Source organism: Ovis aries, chromosome 23 (genome assembly GCF_016772045.2).
Source record: "Ovis aries strain OAR_USU_Benz2616 breed Rambouillet chromosome 23, ARS-UI_Ramb_v3.0, whole genome shotgun sequence".
Classification (NCBI taxonomy): domain Eukaryota; kingdom Metazoa; phylum Chordata; class Mammalia; order Artiodactyla; family Bovidae; genus Ovis; species Ovis aries.
The window spans coordinates 30,983,439-31,006,377 of record NC_056076.1 but is presented as its reverse complement, the minus strand read 5'-3'; the positions used below and the strand labels follow the sequence as shown (position 1 = coordinate 31,006,377).

The window sequence follows — 22,939 nt, the reverse complement described above, 5'->3', positions numbered from 1 at the left end:
TGGAGGATCCCATGGACAGAGGAGCCTGGCAGGCCACAGTCCATGGGGTTGCAAAGCTGGACAGAACTGTAGCAAATTAGCACGTGTTGTCATATTTATCTTAGTTGCAGTACAGTCATCCATTGGTGTCAGCCCCCTGTGAACACCAAAACCTGCTGGTGCTCAAGACCCTTGTACAACAAAATGGTGGAGTGTCTGCATGAGCCTACACACGTCCTCTTGTGTACTTTATTATTTCTTCCAATTTTATTGAGATATAATTGATAAGGGCTTCCCAGGTGGCTCTGCTGGTAAAGAATCCACCTGCAATGTGGGAAACGTGGGTTTGATCCTGGGGTTGGGAAGATCCCCTGGAGAAGAGAACGGCAACCCACTCTAGTATTTTGGCCTGGAGAATTCCATGGACTGTATATTCCACGGGGTCGCAAAGAGTCAGACACGACTGAGCAACTTTCATGTAAAAATAGAGATTCTGATTATGTATTATGGGCTTCCCAGGTGGTGCTAGTGATAAAGAACCTGCCTGCCAATGCAGGAGAGGGAAGAGACGTGGGTTCAATCTCTGGGTCTGGAAGATGCCCCGGAGAAGGAAATGGCCCCTCCAGTATTCTTGCCTAGAGAATCCCGTGGACAGAGGAGCCTGGCGGGCTACAGTCTGTGGAGTCAGAGTCAGACACAACTGAAGCCTGCAGGTGACTGATATGCAACATGGTATAAGTTTTAAGGCATACAACGTAATGATTTGATTTATATACATTAAGAAGTGATTGTCACATTAAGTTTTAGTGGACTTCAAGTCTAGTGAATATCATCTCACATAGATAAAAAATGAAAGAAGCAAAAAAATACCTTTTCCTTGTAGAGAACTCATGATTTCCTCTTCAGAACTTTCATAAATAACAGCAGTATGAATTATATATTTATCACATTGTACATTATAGACATAGTATTTATGTATCTTATAACTGGAAGTTTGTGCCTTTTTGACTGCCTTGATGCAGTTGCCCCTTCCTCCAGTTCCTGCTTCTGATAAACACACATCTGATCTTTTTTCATGAGTGAGTAAAGTGAGTTTGTTTTAGAAGTATAATTGAACTACAACAGTACGTTATTTCTTGCTACACAACATAGTGATTTGATATTTCTACCATTTCAAACTGATCACCCTAAGTCTGCTTACAATATGTCACCACACAAAGATATTACATAGTTGTTGCTTATATTCTCCACATTGTGTATGTTTCATAATGACTCATTTACTTTGCAGTTGGAAGTTTCTACTTCTTAATCTCCTTCCTCTATTTCTTTCTTCCCTCCTGACAACCCACCTGTTTATTCTCTGTATCTATAACTCTGTTTCTCTTTCCTTGTTTTTTGTTCATTTGTTTTGTAGATTGCATATATAATTAAAATGCAGTACTTGTCTTTCTCTGTCTGACTTATTTCACTTAGCCTCATACCCTCTAGGTCCATCCACGTTGTCACAATGGCAGGATTTCTTTTTTATGGCTGAGTAATATTCCATTGTGTGTGGGTCTGTGCATGATTTCTTTATCCATTCATCCATCGATGGGCACTTTGGTTGCTTCTATATCATGGCTATTGTAAATAATACTGCAGTTAGCATAGGGGTGCATATATCTTTTCTAATTTGTGTGTGTGTTTGTGTTCTGCTTTCTTAGGATAAATACCCAGGAGTGGAACTGCTTAATCATATGGTACTTCTAAATTTTTTTGAGGAATCCCCACTGTTTTCCACAGGGGCTGCACCAATTCACATTCCTACCATCAGTATACAGGGTTCCCTTTTCTCCACAATCTCGTCAACACTTGTTATTTGTTTTCTTTTGCATAACTGCCATTCTGACAGGTGTGAGGTGGTATCTTGTTGTTTTGATTTGCATTTTTGTGATGATTAGTGCTTCCCAGGTGCACTACGGGTGAAGAACCCGCCTACCAGTGCAGGAGACAAGAAGAGATGCAGGTTCAATCCCTTGGTCAGGAAGATCCCCTGGAGAAGGGAATGGCAGCCCACTCCAGTGTTCTTGCCTGAAGAATCCCATGGACAGGGGAGCTTGGTGGGCTACAGCCCATGGGGTCACAAAGAGTCAGACACAACTGAGTGACTTAGCACAGCACAGATAATTAGTGATTTTGAGCAACTTTTCATGTGCTTGGTCATCTGTATGTCTTCCCTAATGTCTTTTGCCCCTCTTGAACATCGAGTGATCGGAAGGTACCACATAATTGTTGAATATGTCAACATATTGCATGCATAGTCCCTGAAAGTAGATTCAGACCCTGGTTAAGTCAAAATGGGGGAACCTCCAGGAAGAGAGGGATGTGTCGCTAGCCCACACATGGCCCTGGGAAGCTGTCTCATAAAAGTGCATTCACCTACTGCTCATCTTCACCAAACATTCTCTTTGTGCTAAGTGAAAGTCAAAGTTGCTCAGTCATGTCTGACTCTTTGTGACCCCGTGGACTGTACAGTCCATGAAATTCTCTAGGCCAGAATACTGGAGTGGGTAGCCTTTCCCTTCTCAGGGGATCTTCCCAACTCAGGGATTGAACACATGTTTCCTGTATTGCAGGCAGATTCTTTACCAGCTGAGCCACAAGGAAAGCCCAGGAACACTGGAATGGGTAGCCGATCCCTTTTCCAGTGGATCTTCCCAACCCAGGGATCAAACACAGTTCTCTCTTTTTTTTTTTACATTGTTCCAGGTACATATTCCTTTTATTTATTTTTTAATTTTTATTTTTACTTTATTTTACAATACTGTATTGGTTTTGCCATACATTGACAGGAATCCACCACGGGTGTACATGCGTTACCAAACATGAACCCCCCTCCTACCTCCCTCCCCATAACATCTCTCTGGGTCATCACCGTGCACCAGCCCCAAGCATGCTGTATCCTGCATCGGACATAGACTGGCGATTCGATTCTTACATGATAGTATACATGTTTCAATGCCATTCTCCCAAATCATCCCACTCTCTCCCTCTCCCTCTGAGTCCAAAAGTCTGTTACACACATCTGTGTCTCTTTTGCTGTCTTGCATACAGGGTCATCATTGCCATCTTTCTAAATTCCATATATGTGTGTTAGTATACTATACTGGTGTTTCTCTTTCTGGCTTACTTCACTCTGTATAATCGGCTCCAGTTTCATCCATCTCATCAGAACTGATTCAAATGTATTCTTTTTAACGGCTGAGTAATACTCCATTGTGTATATGTACCACAGCTTTCTTATCCATTCATCTGCTGATGGACATCTAGGTTGTTTCCATGTGCTGGCTATTATAAACAGTGCTGCGATGAACATTGGGGTACGTGTCTCTTTCAGTTCTGGTTTCCTCGGTGTGTACGCCCAGCAGTGGGATTGCTGGGTCATAAGGCAGTTCTATTTGCAATTTTTTAAGAAATCTCCACACTGTTCTCCATAGTGGCTGTACTAGTTTGCATTCCCACCAACAGTGTAGGAGGGCTCCCTTTTCTCCACACCCTCTCCAGCATTTATTGCAGGCAGATTCTTTACCAGCTGAGCTATCAGGAATTAAAAAGATACGGTCCTTGTCTTGAAGAGGTCACAGTACCAAATAATCAAGCCCATTCTTATGAGTTACATGAATAATGAAAAGTGTATTCCCTTAAATTTAAGTGTATTTTCCCTTAAATCTGTGGATTTAATATGGAGTATGGAGTATGTTGCTAGTAGTTTCTGGAATAATATTTAAATCTTCCCTAGTAAAACACACAACACTAGACCTTAAAGGAAATGAGACGTATTTTTTGTTAATAAACAAAAAGGGGATGATACCTTTCTCTCCCAATTTCCACCTCTAATCTGAGGACAGGGCCTTTTCTACCTCTGGATGTGTTTGGCTATACATGGATATAATGTTAATTACTCTCTTCTGAACCATACCTCAGCTGTGTGGGTCCCATGTTTCCTAGATGTGGGGTGAGGGGAGGAACGGGACACATCATCCTAATGACTCAGTTGTAATTCCACCCCTTACTTTTACTAAACCACCACTCACACACACTGCTTACTACAAGCCATACATTGTCTTGAGTTCCTTGCAAATATTAACTCAGTGAATCCTCTTACCTTTAATGAGATACGTTGTATGGTTTATGCCCAAAGTGCTGATGCTTATAGTGCTTTGCATCACTGCTGTCCATCAAAATAGACACATTTCTGCCCAGTCTTCCTCACAAGGCTGTATCATAAGAGGTGAAAACTTTTATATCTCATTGGCTTTATCCCGCCTGTAACTGGCATGAGCATCAGATTGTTTTTGACTTGATTGCTTTGTTTTACTTTGAAAATCTAAGTATTGTTTTGGTCAGGTTTTGCTGATTTATACATATATATTTTTTTTTAATGTGACGTTTTAACCAAGATATAGGGCTTCTCCTTGGTTCAGGGGGTTAAAAATCTTGCAGTACAGGAGACACAGGAGACCCAGGTTCGAGCCCTGGGTTGAGAAGATCCCCTGGAGGAGGAAATGGCAAACCACTCCAGTGTTCTTGCCTGGAGAATCTTATGGACAGAAGAGCCTGGTGGGCTACAGTCCACGGAGTTGCAAAGGGACATGACTGAGTGATTAACCTTAACCAAAATATACTCAAACATTGTTGCTATTTAAAATGTCAGTTTTCTTTTGTTGGAAAAATGCAATATGCAAGCACTTTGTGCCTTTTCTCCCTTGTATCCTCAAACTGAGATGATCACAAACATTTGGTTCTGGGGATCAGCTAGACAACTTCTCTTTCCATCGTTAGGTTATCATCAACTAGATAGTCTGAAAAAACTCTCTCACTACAGGCAAAGAAACAAACACTGGATAAAATCTAACAAATCTAAGTATATGCCCTTTAAATGTAGAACTGAACTCACAGGAAGAAAGGGAAATCCCTGAGGCCAAAACTAGAAAAGGGTTTGAGAATCAGAGAAGCATCTGAGCAGATGTCAGTGCTGCCCAGGAGAAAGCTGGACTGGTACAGGTAATGAGCAAACTAAGGATGAGACCACCCCCCCCAAAAAAAAAAAACTTAAAAACACACTACCCTCACCAGGTTACTTGGGTTATGGCAGCAAGCACTGCATCTCAGTGGGCACAGAATAAGCTCTTCAATAAATGGTGACAGGACAATCGGTCATCCATTTGGAGAGAAAGACAGTGGAATCTCTACTTGACACCATTTAAACAAATCAATGTCAGATGAATTAAAGACCTACACATAAAACTTTCAGAATCCAGGAAAAGATGAGACCTTGTTTCTAAACAAGATACAAAAAGTACTAACACTTAGGGAAGAGATGGATAATTCAACTACCTGAAAAAGTAAGCTTCTCTACATCAAAAGATAACCATAAAGAATGTGGAAAACTAGGACTAAAATATAAAAAAAATAAAAATATATAAAATAAGATAAAAACCTTAAAATACTAGGAATAAAGCCACCATATGACCCAGCAATCCCACTCCTAGGCATATACCCTGAGGAAACCAAAATTGAAAAAGACACGTATCCCATTAGTGCAGCACTATTTACAATAGCTGGAACATGGAAGCAATCTAGATGTCCATCGACAGATGAATGGATAAAGAAGTTATGGTACATATACACAATGGAATATTACCCATAAAAAGGAACACATTTGAGTCAGTTCTAATGAGGTGGATGAACCTAGAGCCTAGTATATATACAGAGTGAAGTAAGTCAGAAGGAGAAGGATAAATATTCTAATGCATATACATGGAATCTAGAAAAATTGTACTGAAAATTTTATTTACAGGGCAGCAATGGCAAAACAGACATAAAGAATAGACTTATGGACATGGGGAGAGGGGAGGAGAGGGTGAGATGTATGGAGAGAGTAACACCGAAACTTATATTACCATATGTAAAATAGATAGCCAACGGGAATTTGCTATATGGCTCAGGAAACTCAAATAGGGTCTCTGTATCAACCTAGAGGGGTGGGATGGGGAGGGACATGAGAGGGAGGCTCAAAAGGGAGAGGATATATGTATAACTATGACTGATTCATGTTGAGGTTTGACAGAAAACAAGAAAAGTCTGTAAAGCAATTATCCTTCAATTAAAAAGCAAATTAAAAAAGAATGTGAAAAGACTGGCCCCATGGGGGAAGATGGGGCAAGATGTTCATAACATGTAACTGATAAAAGGTGTGTATCTAGAGTTTATACAGAACTGTTTCAAAGGAATGAAGAACACCATGCAACAGAAAAATGGATGGACCATTTAAACAAACGTTTTCCAGAAGAGGACACCTGAATGATTTTCTCTTCATGAGGAGCTTGTTAAATGAAGCTCTACCCTAATCCAGGAAATACATATTGTAACTGTGATGAGACACTATTTCACAGCCATCATCAAGCGGCAAAAACGAACACTGTATAAAATGTCAGTGACCATTTAGAGCCCAAGAAACTCCAGTATACTGCTACTGGACTTTGGACTACTACACCTGCTTTGGGTAGCAAGGTAGTAAGATCTAGGAAGTCAAAGAGGCATGTGTCCTTCAGCCAGTAATTCCACCCTGAAATATGCAGCCTATAGAAAACTCCACTAAAAGTGCATAAACACAATCACCGACAAAGGCATTGCTTGTGACAGAAAAAGAATTAGAAATAACCGAATACTCATCAACAGGAGAATGACTGAATAAATCATGATCGATTCATACAGGAGCATACCAAACAGCAGGGAAAAAGAAGGCATTACCATTACGTGTATCAACAAAGACATGTCTCTAAAATACTGAGTTAAAACTAAAGCCAGTTGTGACAGAGTACACAGAATGGAACGTTTATAGAAAGCTTTCAGTTCAGTTCAGTTCAGTCGCTCAGTCGTGTCCGACTCTTTGCAACCCCATGAACAGCAGCATGCCAGGCCTCCTTGTCCATCACCATCTCCCGGAGTTCACTCACACTCACGTTCATCGAGTCAGTGATGCCATCCAGCCATCTCATCCTCAGTCGTCCTCTTCTCCTCCTGCCCCCAATCCTTCCCAGCATCAGAGTCTTTTCCAATGAGTCAACTCTTCGCATCAGGTGGCCAAAGTACTGGAGTTTCAGCTTTAGCATCATTCCCTCCAAAGAAATCCCAGGGCTGATCTCCTTCAGAATGGACTGGTTGGATCTCCTTGCAGTCCAAGGGACTCTCAAGAGTCTTATCCAACACCACAGTTCAAAAGCATCAATTCTTCAGCGCTCAGCTTTCTTCACAGTCCAACTCTCACATCCATACATGACCACAGGAAAAACCATAGCCTTGACTAGATGGACCTCAGTCGGCAAAGTAATGTCTCTGCTTTTGAATATGCTATCTAGGTTGGTCATAACTTTTCTGCCAAGGAGTAAGCGTCTTTTAATTTCATGGCTGCAACCACCATCTGCAGTGATTTTGGAGCCCACAAAAATAAAGTCTGACACTGTTTCCCCATCTATTTCCCATGAAGTGATGGGACCTGATGCCATGATCTTCGTTTCCTGAATGTTGAGCTCTAACCCAACTTTTTCACTCTCCTCTTTCACTTTCATCAAGAGGCTTTTTAGTTCTTCTTCACTTTCTGCCATAAGGGTGGTGTCATCTGCATATCTGAGGTTATTGATATTTCTCCCAGCAATCTTGCTTCCAGCTTGTGTTTCTTCCAGTCCAGCATTTCTCATGATGTACTCTGCATATAAGTTAAATAAGCAGGGTGACAATATACAGCCTTGACGTACTCCTTTTCCTATTTGGAACCAGTCTGTTGCTCCATGTCCAGTTCTAACTGCTGCTTCCTGACCTGCATACAGATTTCTCAAGAGGCAGGTTAGGTGGTCTGGTCTTCCCATCTGTTTCAGAATTTTACACAGTTTATTGTGATCCACACAGTCAAAGGCTTTGGCATAGTCAATAAAGCAGAAATAGACGTTTTCCTGGAACTCTCTTGCTTTTTCAATGATCCAGCAGATGTTAGCAATTTGATCTCTGGTTCCTCTGCCTTTTCTAAAACCAGCTTGAACATCAGGGAGTTCACGGTTCACGTATTGCTGAAGCCTGGCTTGGAGAATTTTGAGCATTACTTTACTAGCATGTGAGATAAGTGCAATTGTGCGGTAGTTTGAGCATTCTTTTGCATTTCCTTTCTTTGGAATTGGAATGAAAAGTGACCTTTTCCAGTCCTGTGGCCACTGCTGAGTTTTCCAGATTTGCTGGCATATTGAGTGCAGCACTTTCATAGCATCATCTTTCAGGATTTGAAACAGCTCAACTGGAATTCCATCACTTCCACTAGCTTTGTTCGTAGTGATGCTTTCTAAGGCCCGCTTGACTTCACATTCCAAGATGTCTGGCTCCAGATTAGTGATCACATCATCATGATTACCTGGGTTGTGAAGATCTTTTTTGTACAGTTCTTCTGTGTATTCTTGCCACCTCTTCTTAATATCTTCTGCTTCTGTTAGGTCCGTACCATTTCTGTCCTTTATTGAGCCCATCCTTGCATGAAATGTTCCCTTGGTATCTCTAATTTTCTTGAAGAGATCTCTAGTCTTTCCCAATCTGTTGTTTTCCTCTATTTCTTTGCATTGATCACTGAAGAAAGAGCTACAAAACTAAAGATAGTGTTTAACAGACACAGTGAGGTAAAACTGATGAAAAGCAAAGGAAGAGTTGTTGCAAAAGACAAGACAGTGAGTCCTTCTGTTGGGATCCTGGGAGAGGAATACACAAGAACTGTGAGGCTTTTGCAAAGCTTGGTAGAGAGCATGCGTGTGTTCACTTCATTATTCTCTGAACTGTACATGTCAACCATCTGTACTTATTATGTGTCTCACAATTGTAAATCCAAAGAACATTCAATGCAGAAAAATTTTAAGGAAGTTTAAACATGCATACCTTGCCTTTAAACACACATACTTAAACAGAAACACACTGTTTAAGAAAAAATGGAAAGCATGCATAACTATAACATATTGTGTTGTCTGTGTATCCACATGTAGTAAAAATAAAAAGCAAAATCAGGAAGGTTGGACGAGAAGGGAACACAAAGGGCTTCAACTGTATTTGATACATCATATTTCTTTATTTCTAGAATAGTGGATGGAATAAGAGTTGATTACAATATTCCAGAGACAACTTTGCTTCTTTACTAAGGTTAGCACTTAATCCTTTCTAAAAATTTTGTTCCCCCTCATTCCTGGTTATCTTGAGGAAGATGATCAAGAAAGTGAAGTAATCAAAGACATGACAATGTCACCATCATCTGAAGTGAAATCATGACTAATTCTCTTATGAGCAGATCCTCAGTTTGCACAGTAAGCTTCAAAAGACATTTGAACGTGTCAGTCTCTCAGTCATGTCTAACTCTTTGCAACCCCATGAACTGTAACCCTCCAGGCTCCTCTGTCCTTGGGTTTTTCCAGGCAAGAATCCTGGAGTGGGTAGCCATGCCTTCCTTCAGGGGATCTTCCCAACCCAGGGATCAAACCCCAGTTCTCCTGCATTGCAGTCAGATTCTTTACCATCTGAGCCACCAGGGAAGCCTCTAGTAAATTTCTACTTGATCTTTGAAAAAGGATGTGATCGAAATACATACTCTTAAGTTTGAAAAAAACCCTCATATTTCATATTTCCTTCATTCCAAGTACTCCCATGCTGTATGTAATTTAATGGAATATATGTATAAATTATATATTAAGATTCCTTTAGACAAATTAAACAATTTATCATGACTCCATGTACATCTTCAGTGGTTATTGACCAGGTCATAAAAATGTCTCATCTAATTAAAAATTAAAAGAAGGCTTTTCACTGTATTTTTAATGGACAGTTTTAAATGTACATTGTGCTTTACATAAAGTGGAGAAAAGAGATAACAAGATTTTCTTTCAAGAGGCATATATCAGAAATAGACAACATAAGAAATTCATGTAATAGTCTCATTGAGTGAAAATGTTTATACTATTAACTCTTAGTTTTAATAATAATATATTTGTGGCTCAGCTGGTAAAGAAGCCACCTGCAATGCGGGAGACCTGGGATCGATTCCTGGGTTGGGAAGATCCCCTGGAGAAGGGAAAGGCTACCCACTCCAATATTCTGGCCTGGAGAATTCCATGGACTGTATAGTCCATGGGGTTGCAAAGAGTCAGACACCACTGAGTGACTTTCACTTTCACATGATACATAATTTTTTTTAATTGTATAGTCAAATACTCTATCCAAGTTTTGTCCCCCAGTAACAAAGTTTCTCTTCTTGGAGGCAAACCATGTTATCAGTGTGTTCCCACTGATAGCTTCAGTATACTTCTATTCCTATTCCATACATATACAAACATGAATACCTCTTTCAATGAAAATGGTATCACACTGTATATACTGTTCTGTATTTTGACTTTTTTCACTTAACATGTCTTTAATGTCTTCCCATGAGAATAACGTTCTTTCCAATGTACAGATGTAAAGTTAAGATTCTTAACCAATCTTCTACTGATGAACATAACTGTTCATGGTGCTGCTACTGCAAATAATGTTGCAAAGAATGAACTTTGGTTTGTCATTCCCCATGTTAGACGTATATTTTCAGGGTAAATCACTAGAATTAGAATTGCAGGGTTAAAAGTGTTTTACACAGTTAAACAAATGTGTGTTTCTCCTAACAGTGAGTGAGGGTCCCTCCACTACACCTTTCCCATTGTTAGTTGTGCTGGCTTTGTATGGTGTCAACTCAGCCAACCATGGAATGACTTCCCAAATTTTTATTTCCTGTAGGGAAATTTGCACAGTATTTGAAGGCAGATGAGAAGGAGCTCAGGGTCGCGCACTGGTACTAGGGCAGCTCGCAAGGCAGGCTGGTTTGCTGGCTCACCTTACTGGTGCAGGGAGGCATCCAGGCTCATAGCTACCTTAGCTCCTCCAGATCCTGCCAAATCTCCTCCTTCACATTCTTCGCTCACAGATTCTTTGCTTGCAGCTTGATGGCAAAGGACCCCAGCTTTTCCTGCAGGTCACCAGCAGCATCAAGCCTGCAAAGGGTGAAAGATACACGAGGGCACTTCTTGTCCTCATGGGTTACAGCTTGTTCTCATCCTCCCCATTTCACATCCAGCTTATCTTCCTGACTTCCAGAATGAGCTGACTGCAGAGGCAGGAGCTTTGCACAGACCTCTTCCTCAACTCCCACAGTCCTGTGAGATCTACTTCCTCTAGAAAATTGCTTATTCGTTATCACAGTGACTTTGCTTATCTAACTGAACTCAAACTGGTAACAATGGTGCTTCAAACTTTTTTGCTAACTGAGGTGAATCTCAATGCCTATTTACTTTTTATTTTTAAAAATTTCCGCAAATAATTTTGGTTCGCATTTCTCTTATGAATGATGTAGAACACCTTTGAAAAGTTGAAAGTTAGTTGCACAGTTGTGTCCTACTCTGTGATCCCACGGACTGTAGCCTGACAGGCTCCTCCGTCCTTGGAATTCTCCAGGCAAGAGTCCTGGAGTGGGTTTCCATTTCCTCCTCCAGGGAGAACATCTTTCAGTTCAGTTCAGTCACTCAGTCGTGTCCGACTCTGTGACCCCATGAATCACAGCACGCCAGGCCTCCCTGTCCATCACCAACTCCCGCAGTTCACTCAGACTCACGTCCATCGAGTCCGTGATGCCATCCAGCCATCTCATCCTCGGTCGTCCCCTTCTCTTCCTGCCCCGGATCCCTCCCAGCATCAGAGTCTTTTCCAATGACTCAACTCTTCGCATGAGGTGGCCAAAGTACTGGAGTTTCAGCTTTAGCATCATTCCCTCCAAAGAAACCCCAGGGCTGATCTCCTTCAGGATGAACTGGTTGGATCTCCTTGCAGTCCAGGGGACTTTCAAGAGTCGTCTCCAACACCACAGTTCAAAAGCATCAATTCTTCAGCACTCAGCTTTCTTCACAGTCCAACTCTTACATCCATACATGACTACAGGAAAAACCATAGCCTTGACTAGATGGACCTTTGTTGGCAAAGTAATGTCTCTGCTTTTAAATATGATGTCTAGGTTGGTCATAACTTTTCTTCAAAGGAGTAAGCGTCTCTTAATTTCATGGCTGCAACCACCATCTGCAGTGATTTTGGAGTCCCCCAAAATAAAGTCTGACACTGTTTCCACTGTTTCCCATCTATTTCCCATGAAGTGATGGGACCAGATGCCATGATCTTTGTTTTCTGAATGTTGAGCTTTAAGCCAACTTTTTCGCTCTCCTCTTTCACTTTCATCAAGAGGCTTTTTAGTTCCTCTTCACTTTCTGCCATAAGGGTGGTGTCATCTGCATATCTGAGGTGATTGATATTTCTCCCGGCAATCTTGATTCCAGCTTGTGTTTCTTCCAGTCCAGCGTTTCTCATGATGTACTCTGCATAGAAGTTAAATAAGCAGGGTGACAATATACAGCCTTGATGTACTCCTTTTCCTATTTGGAACCAGTCTGTTATTCCATGTCCAGTTCTTTTTTTTTTTTTTTAGTTTTTATTTTTTTAATTTTAAAATCTTTAATTCTTACATGTGTTCCCAAACATGAACCCCCCTCCCACCTCCTTCCCCATAACATCTCTGTGGGTCATCCCCATGCACCAGCCCCCAAGCATGCTGTATCCTGCGTCAGACATCCATGTCCAGTTCTAACTGTTGCTTCCTGACCTGCATATAGGTTTCTCAAGAGGCAGGTCAGGTGGTCTGGTATTCCCATCTCTTGAAGAATTTTCCAGTTTATTGTGATCCACACAGTCAATGGCTTTGGCATAATCAATAAAGCAGAAATAGATGTTTTTCTGCTTTATTCTCTTGCTTTTTCGTTGATCCAGCAGATGTTGGCAATTTGATCTCTGGTTCCTCTGCCTTTTCTAAAACCAGCTTGAACATCTTTATGTTTGTCTAAATCCCTTTTGAGGGCTTCCCCTGGTGGCTCTGCAGTAAAGAATCATACCACAATTCAGGAGACTGTAGGTTGGATCCCTGGATCGGAAATCTCCCCCAGAGAAGCAAATGGCAGCCCCCTCCAGTACTCTTGCCTGGAAAATCCCATGGACAGAGGAGCCTGTGGGCTACAGTTCATGGGGTCACAGTAAAGCCAAACACAACTTAGCAACTAAATACCAAAAAAGCCTTTGAATCTTCCTCTCATTGATCCTTCATATCCTTTGCCTAATTTTTCCAATAGGTTTTGGCTTTTTCCACATCAATTTGTATGAGCTTTTACTATATTTGGGAAATTACGTTTTGCTTATATGTTAAAGCAATGCTAGTTGCTACAGTAGATGACCGCACACAGAAGTTTCTCAATAACAAATCCCATTGCTGCTTGCAATCCTCCAAGCAAAAATCTAGGAACCAAGATTCCTCCCATTTTGTGGCTCTGGCATCTTCAACATGCCATTTTCAAATACTCCCAAGACTTTTGTGTCCATCTAGATTTAAGCTAGCAAATGGGGAAAGAATTTGGAATATCAATTGTGATTTAAAAAAAAAAACAAAACTTGGTATACTAGAAACAGAAGAAAACTTCTTCCACATGATAAAGGGCATTTTTAAAGGACCCAAAGCTAACATCATACTCAATGGCCAAAGACCAAAAGCTTTTCCTCTAAGATCAGGAATAAGACAAGACTGCCCACTTTCACCACTTCTATAGGACGTTCTAGTCAGAACAACTGGGCAAAAAAAAGAATTAAAAGATATCTACATTGGAAAAGAAGATGTAATATCAATTTTGTTGACAGATGCTTATTAGTTCTAACATTTTTCAAATGGAATCTTTGGAGTGGAAAAGAAAGACACAGGATTAAAAAAAAAAAAAATCAACCTAAAAGTTAGATGCATTTTCTTAAAGATTTTTTTTTTTTGGACGTGGACCATTTCTAAAGTTTTTATCAAACCTGTTACAATATGGCTTCTGTTTTATGTTTTGGCTTCCAAGTATATGGGATCTTGGCTCACTTACTAGAGACTGAACCCGCACTCCCTGCATTGGAAGGCGAAGTCTTCCACTGGATGACGAGGGAAAGTCCCGAGTTAGATACATTTTATACACTGACAATGAACAATTCAAAAAGAAAATTAAGAAGTTCCATTTACAATAGCATCAAAAAGAATGTGTTCATAGACTGGAAGATTTAATATTGTTAAGATATCAATAGTATGCAAAGCCATGTACAGAGGCAATGCAATCTCTATCCAAATCCTGGTGATGTTTTTTTGCAGAAGTAGAAAAATCCACCCTACACTGAAAATTCAAGCGCTAATCATGGTTTCCTATGTTTTCATGAAAGACTCCCCAGGTGGCTCAGAGGTGAAGAACCCACCTGCCAAGGAGGAGATGCAGGTTCGATCCCTGGATTGGGAAGATGCCCTGAAGAAGGGAACAGCAACCCACTCCAGTATTCTTGCCTGGAGAATCCCATAGACAGAGGAGCCTGGCAGACCATGGTCCTTGGGGCTGCAAAGAGTCTTTGTTAACTAACATAATCCAACTAGTATTTCTCATACTTTAATGAATTTATAAATTTAGGATCTTGTTAAAACACAGGTTCTGACTCAATCGGTCTGAGGTTGAGTCAGAATCTGTGTCTCCTGACTACTACACTGTAGGCAGATTCTTTACCGCTGAGCCAGTGGGGAAGCCCACCTTGCACCTATACTTCCATTTGCTGCACAAATGTCACTGTATGGGCAGGTTTTCTCTGACCATCATTTATAAAACAGGAGCCAAAAGGTCTTTTCTGTCAAGTCCCCATATGATGCCTAGACGCACTGGCATCACCTAAGTACTTATTACGCCTGATTAGCTCAGGATTTAGGAGACGTCTACCTAGATGGAGCCCTACTCTGGTCTATGAGACCTGCCTCCCCTCACCCTCCCTATACCTCTTTGCTCCATCTCTTGCCATTCCTGCCATCCCTCATTCACCTCAAGAAACATTGGCCTCCCTGCTGTTCCTCATAAACAAGAAGCACACTCCTGTCTCAGAGCTTTGGAGCTGACGGTCCTCAGCCTGGAGCACTCTCCCCACATGCTCTGTGGGCAAGGCTTGCTCCGGGGCGTGCACGCTAAGTCACTTCAGTCATGTCCGACTGTTTCAGACCCCATGGACTGTAGCCCGCCAGGCTCCTCTGTTCATGGGATTCTCCAGGCAAGAATACTGGAGTGGGTTGTCATTCCCTTCTCCAGGGGACCTTCTGACCCAGGGATCGAACCTGTGTCTCCTGACTACTACACTGTAGGCAGATTCTTTACCACTGAGCCAGTGGGGAAGCCCGCCTTGCACCTATACTTCCATTTGCTGCACAAATGTCACTGTATGGGCAGGTTTTCTCTGACCATCATTTATAAAACAGGACTCCTGCTACCCCCAGACCTAACACCTGAAATATGTTTGTGTTTACTGACTGTCCCCCATTCAAATTTTAAGTTCCATGTCTATTTTATTCATTAGTGTATGGCCAGTGCCAAGAACAGTCTGAGCTTATAGTAGGTAGTTAACACATACTAATTTGAGTGCATATTAGATAACCAATTAGTTATATTACAACTTAAAAATCAAAAATCAGATACCAGTTATCTCCATGTTTAAAATTGCTGGCTAAGATTAGACTGTTTTTTTACTTATTTTAGTATAATATTGTATTTGTCAATAATGGGATAAAGTTATGGAAAAGAAGCTTTGAAAAGTTCTCCAAATGATGTGTTTGATGAGTTATCATTCCGGCTTTGAAATGCATACAGCATGTGAGTGGATTACATATATGAGGCTGGCCCACCTCCACTAGGAATTCAGGGACAATTGAGGGCCACCTTTTTCCAGACATGGTATTTGGAATCTGCTGACTGTGCCATGTGTTCTGTATAACCACTTCAGTTAAGATCTCTTGGCTAAAAGAAACAAGGATTGACTCCAGCAAGGATTCAAGGGAAAAAAGGCTCTTGCTGGGACGTATAAAACTGGGAACAAGAGCACCATTTTGCCTCGTAGGGATGGCAGTGCTAGAAATCTCAGCGTCAGGAGCTTTTGGATCTTAATTCTAATGTTGAAGCAGGAATATGATCAGTTCCTTTCAGCACATCTGTTCTTCTCTTTGCTGTCTGACTTTCTCAGCCTCGTTTTCTTTCTTTAATGCACTGCTTATGCTAACTCATGGCTTCTTTTCCTTTATAACCTTCTGGCTTATACATATGCATTATGGCCTGTCTTGCCTCTTTCCATTATGATCGTGTACTTTCAGCTCCCATAGTTAACTTTTCTTCTCTTTTCAGGCTCCCAACAGCAATTCTGCATGAGTAAATGGGTTTGCACCAGCTGATATTTTTGCATCTGGCCTGAGTAGGATGGCTGCCTTTGGGCCAGCTTCCTGCTGCTTGTCCAGTCAGGAGTGGCCAGTGGTTCCAGTGGGGACAAGTGATTCCACCCTGTGATGACCTTTGTATCAGTAAAGCAGTTCTCTTTTGAGGGGCTGCATGTCTGACTGAGGTGGGGCGGTACCCACATGCTTCCTCAAAACATTTTTTCCTTTTCCTTTTCATTGATGGAGCTGACTCTGGAAATTTCTTATGACTCACCCTGTCCAAGAAGCCTTTCCTCAGGCTGGTTAGAAGCCTGACCTCTGTGAGAAGCTTTTTGTTGGGACCTGTCTCATACTGTCTAACAAGTGTTTCATACTGTACCTTCCACTTTAGTGTGAGCATCTCTGGCTAAGAAAACTATACTTGTTTTCATTTAAAATATTCATGAAATGTCAAATATTTATGGTAATTGGTGATAATAATCCATTTCTTGCCTCTTACACATCCACCTTTCTTTGCTTTTCATGATAGTAGAGCTGGTCCCTGGAAACACCTCTCCTTTGCCAGCTATGAAATGCCAAACTTCGCCAATAGAGGGCGCAGAAGACACACCGCAGAGCCACAGCAAAAAGCTTGTGGATTCTGGTGGGCTTCCCAGGTGGTAAAGAATCCACCTGCCAATGCAGGAGACGCAGGTTTGATCCCTGGGTCAGGAAGATCCCCTGGAGGAGGAACCGGCAACTCACTTCAGTGCTCTAGCCTGGAGAATCCCATGGACATAGGAGCCTGGTGGGCTACAGTCTGTGGGGCCGAAGAGAGTCAGACATGACTGAGCATGTACACACAGATCAACAGTGGCCCTTTCCTCTGGCAAGCTGCTTCATCACTGCCAGGATGTGTGCTCCATGCCCTCTCTGAGGAGTTCTGAATCTCAGCCATGGGGTGTTTCCTCTGGTAATCTCTGGGTCTTTCAATGTCCCCTGTCGCTCTAGCTGGAGGAAGTAGATGCTTTTTTTGCACCTGTTACTTTAAGGATGCCTTAGAGCACAGGTCCCCGACCTCTAGGAACCTAATGCCTAATGATCTGAGATGGAGCTGATATAATAATAACAAAGGGCACTATTAATAAATATAATGCCTTGAATCATCTTGAAAGCATCCCTCTCACCCCTAGTCCATGGAAAAATTGTCTTCCACGAATCTGGTCCCTGGTGCCAAAAAGGCTGGGGAATCACTGCTCAGAGTTCTACTTCTTTCAGTAGTAAACCACCTTCCAGAAGCTAAAAATTCTTTACACTACATTCTCCCTCTTCAACTAGCTGTGTAATAGCTGTCCTCTGAATGGACCCTGGCTAACATAACATGTAATGAGGCTTTTACGGTGGTTTTAAGTAGACCCATAAATAAATAACATAATTTTCTCCATTTTAACTTCTAACATGGTAAATATTGACAGATATAATCCATACAGAGAAAAGGTTTTAGGGGGTCCTCAAAAAGTTTTAATAGTATAAATGTTTCTTGAGATAAAAATGTTTGAAAACAGCTGCTTTATTTCAAGTCTTCTCAGTGTTTGGGGCTTTTTTTCTCAATATTTATTTATTTTTATGGCTGTCCTCAGTCTTCGCAGCTACTCTCTAGTTGTGATGAGTGGGTTTCTCATTGTGGGGAATTTTCTTGTTGGGGAGCCCAGGCTCCCGGGCCCATGGGCTTTAGTAGTTGTGGTGCACGGGTTTAGCTGCACCGCAGCATGTGGAATCTTCCCTGACGAGGGGTCGAACCCATGTCCCCTGCATTGGCAGGTGGATTCTTAACCACTGGACCACCAGGGAAGTCCCTTCTCAGTGTTTTGCCATACTAATAATGCACATTGCATATCTGAATTTAAACCCAGATCTAATGTATTTAAAGCTGTAGGTGAGGCTGACAAAATTTTTAAGTCTTGAAAACTTGAAACCTTTTTTTCTCATTCAGAACTTTCTTTAAAAAAATTTTAAAAAGAGATCACTCCTTAACAGTTAACAATGTGGCAGCGGTGGTTTAGTTGCTCAGCCGTGTCCAATTCTTTGCAACCCCATGGACTGTAGCCTGCCAGGCTTCTCTGTCCATGGGATTTTCCAGGCAAAAATACTGGTTGCCATTCCCTTCTCCAAGGGATCTTCCCTGCCCAGGGATCAAAACCCTCACCTCCTGCTTGGCAGCTAGATTATTTACCCCTGAGTCTCCTGGGAAGCCCAGTTAAAAATGTAATTAAAATGAAATACATCAGCTGGGATTACTTGACAGGATAAGGAAGCTATAAGGAAGGATTTTTTGAAACTTAGAAGGCAGAGAACCCACTCCAGTGTTCTTGCCTGGAGAATCCCAGAGACAGTGGAGCCTGGTGGGCTGGTGGACATGACTGAAGCGACTTAGCAGCAGCAGCAGCAGAAAGCAGAGAAGACTCTCTGGGAAGGATATCTGGAAACAAACTGAGAGGTGGTGGGGGAAAGCTCAGTTTTGCTTGAGGTTCTGACTTCCTTCCTTCCTACAACAAAAATCTCATGATACTGTGTCAGAAACTGCAGGTTGAACGGCTGAAAGAAATTTAGAGTCCACACGGGAGACTGGGAAGTAAGAAAGATACCAGGAGAATCTAGCAGGAGGATCAACCAAGAGGATGTGGGGATATTTGTTGGGGAGAGGGTCATAAAAGACTTCTTTGGGAAAGTTCTTCCCCCACCTCTTTGCCTGGCATCACAAGAAGTCAGGTGTGGGAAAAGGAAGGTGGTAGCCAGAAGTGATGCCAACCAGTGGTGGCATCTAGTGATGCCAACTAGTTCATGTCTATGTTTTATTCTGGGGACACTGAGGGAGAGGAGGGCCATATGGTGGGTGGGAGGAGGGCATGGAACATTTTTAAGTATGCAGGAAACCACAAACTTTTGTTTTGTAGAGGCAAACATCAAACAAACCACATGAGGAAATACTACATCGAGAACAAGACTAGGAAGGATATCATTGTTATTATTCGACACTCCCTTGGAGGTCATATCTAACCAATGCAACAAGACTACAAAACACACAATCTACAAATCCATTCATTCAGTTGAAAATATTTATGAAACACCTACTATGGGTCAGGCATTGGCCCATATTTAAGGATACAGCAGTGAACAACAACAAAAGAGCCTTGATTTCATCAAGCCTCATTCTAGAAGAGACAAACTGAAATCTGACCTCTCAGCGTTTCATGTAGTTCAACCCTTGGTTCTCGACTTCAACTCTTTTGATTTTTTTTTTTTTTTTGCCTTGGCATCCTGACTTCACACTTTTTGTTTTTCCCCCCTATCTCTCCAGCCTCTCTCTTCCCTCCCCAGTTCCACTTTATTGGCCTTTTTTCCTCTGTGCTACCATGAAATGCTGATGTTTGATATGGGTTCTTCTCTCTTTACTGTACTTGCTTTCCTTCCATGCTAACATCCAGTCCTATACTGTGTTATGAAGTGCAGGCAGAAAGGCATTATAAAACCTAGTTTTTGTTTCACTTTCAAGTTCTATTCAATCTTTCTTGAACTCTTGATCTTTGCCATCTCCAATCTTCCCCATTATTGTGAATGCAATCACTATCCACCCAGGATCTCAAACTATAAACGTGAGAGTCACTCTTTACACTTTTCACTCCCTAAGCTACTTGGCTCAAGTTGCCACTAACACCCACAGATTTTTACCATCAACATATATTTCAAATCTGCCCACTGCTATTACCCTATTTCAAGCCACCATCAACTCTCACCTGCAAGAGCCACTCAACAAGTTTCTCTGTTGCCTTGTTTGCCTTTTCTAAGTTTATTTCCACACAAGAACTTCACTGGTCTTTTAGGAATGTACATTACTCAGAAAATGGTGGAGATACCTCAAAAGGATACATGAATCATCTTAAAAAGGAGTTCTTACTGTCCAAATCTGGGACAATTTGAGAATCAAAGAAACTCATGACACAGATCACAGCCCATTGACTAAAAAGGAATGCATAAATCCGTGCTGATACATACTTAAGTGAAATAGAAAAACTACTTTTTTCAACAGAATGTCAAACAATAATGTAGAAGAAGTGAGTTTTTAAAAATCACTATGGATGATACCACTCTAATGGCAGAAAGCTAAGAGGAACTAAAGAACCTCTCGATGACGGTGGAGGAAGAGAGTGAAAAAGCCAGCTTAAAATTAAGTATTAAAAAAAAACTAAGATCATGGCACCTGGCCCCATCACTTTATGACAAACAGAGTGGGGGAAAGTGGAAGTAATGACAGACTCCCTCTTCTTGGGCTCTAAAATCACTGCGGATGGTGACTGCAGCCATGAAATTAGAAGACGACTCCTGCTTGGGAGGAAAGCTATGACAAACCTAGATAGTGTGTTAAAAAGCAAAGACAACACTTTGCCAACAAAGGTCCATATAATCAAGGCTATGGTTTTTTCAGTAGTCACGTATGGTTGTGACAGCTGGACCGTAAAGAAGGCAGAGTGCTTAAGAATTGGTGCTTCTGAACTGTGGTGCTGGAGAAGACTCTTCAGAGTCCCTTGGACTGCAAGGAGATCCAACCAGTCAATCCTAAAGGAAATCAGTCCTGACTATTCATTGGAAGGACTGATGCTGAAGCTCCGATACTTTGGCCACCTGATGCGAAGAGCTGACTCAATGGAAAAGACTCTGTTGCTAGGGAAGATTGAAGGCAGAAGGAGAAAAAGGCAATGCTTCTTGACATACAGATTTCTCAAGAGGCAGGTCAGGTGGTCTGGTATTCCCAGCTCTCTCAGAATTTTCCACAGTTTATTGTGATCCACACAGTCAAAGGCTTTGGCATTGTCAATAAAGCAGAAATAGATGTTTTTCTGGAACTCTCTTGCTTTTTTCCATGATCCAGCGGATATTGGCAGTTTGATCTCTGGTTCCTCTGCCTTTTCTAAAACCAGCTTGAACATCAGGAAGGTCACGGTTCACGTATCGCTGAAGTCTGGCTTGGAGGATTTTGAGCATTACTTTACTAGCATGTGCGATGAGTGCAATTATGCAGTAGTTGAGCATTCTTTGGCATTGCCTTTCTTTGGGATTGGAATGAAAACTGACCTTTTCCAGTCCTGTGGCCACTGCTGAGTTTTCCAATTTTGCTGGCATATTGAGTGCAACACTTTCACAGCATCATCTTTCAGGATTTGAAAGAGCTCCACTGGAATTCCATCACCTCCACTAGCTTTGTTCATAGTGATGCTTTCTAAGGCCCACTTGATTTTACATTCCAGGATGTCTGGCTCTAGATTAGTGATCACACCATCATGATTATCTGGGTCATGAAGCTCTTTTTTGTACAGTTCTTCTGTGTATTCTTGCCACCTCTTTTTAATAGCTTCTGCTTCTATTAGGTCCGTACCATTTCTGTCCTTTATCGAGCCCATACAGCCTCAAAATTTGTTCCACTACACTGCTTATCAATTACAAAGAGGAAAAACAGTTAACTTTACAGTGAGAAACTTGGCATATACTAATTTAAGCAAGTGATCAAATTTAAGGTAAATTGTAATTTTTGTTCAGTTCAGTTCAGTTCGTGTCTGACTCTTTGCGACCCCATGGACTGCAACACGCCAGTTCTCCCTGTCCATCACCAACTCCTGGAGTTTGCCCAAACATATGTCCATTGAGTTGGTGATGCCATCCAACCATCTCATCCTCTGTCGTCCCCTTCTCCTCCTGCTCTTAATCTTTCCCAGCGTCAGGGTCTTTTCAGACGAATCAGCTCTTTGCATCAGGTGGCCAAAGTATTGGAGTTTCAGCTGCAACATCAGTCCTTCCAATGAATACCCAGGACTGATCTCCTTTAGGATGGACTGGTTGGATCTCCTTGCAGTCCAAGGGACTCTCAAGAGTCTTCTCCAACACCACAGTTCAAAAGCATCAATTCTTCAGCACTCAGCTTTCTTTACAGACCAACTCTCACATCCATACATGACCACTGGAAAAAACATAGCTTTGACTAGATGGTCCTTTGATGGCAAAGTAATGTCTCTGCTTTTGAATATGCTGTCTAGGTTGGTCATAACTTTTCTTCCAAGGAGCAAGCATCTTTTAATTTCATGGCTGCAGTCACCATCTGTAGTCATCCTGGAGCCCAAAAACATAAAATCTGCCACTGTTTCCACTGTTTACATCTATTTCCCATGAAGTGATGGGACCGGATGCCATGATCTTAGTTTTCCGAATGTTGAACTTTAAGCCAACTTTTTCATTCTCCTCTTTCACTTTCATCAAGAGGCTTTTAAGTTCTTAACTTTCCGGCAGTCTTGATTCCAGCTTGTGCTTCATATGCAGAGTAATTGTTATCATATTATTACAAACTAACATAACATGTCTCCTAATATGACACAGAGGGTATAACCTCACTTATGCAGTATTTCATACAAAATGCATAACCTGAATCTGCTTATGAGGAAACAACAAACAAACCCAACTGAGGGCACTCTACAAAATAAATGGCCTGTTCTCTTAAAAAATGGCAAAGTCATGAAAAAGAAAGGCGAAAGAACTGCTCTAGATTGAAGGAGACTAAAGAGA

At 41.6% G+C, this 22,939-nt stretch overlaps 1 protein-coding gene across 5 annotated transcripts in view; it reads right to left on the bottom strand.

The window, feature by feature from the left end:
* The window catches only part of SS18 (SS18 subunit of BAF chromatin remodeling complex), a 143,935-nt gene that overhangs the window by 112,635 nt on the left and 8,361 nt on the right, over positions 1 to 22,939 (bottom strand). The gene's annotated exons all lie outside the window — the stretch shown is intronic.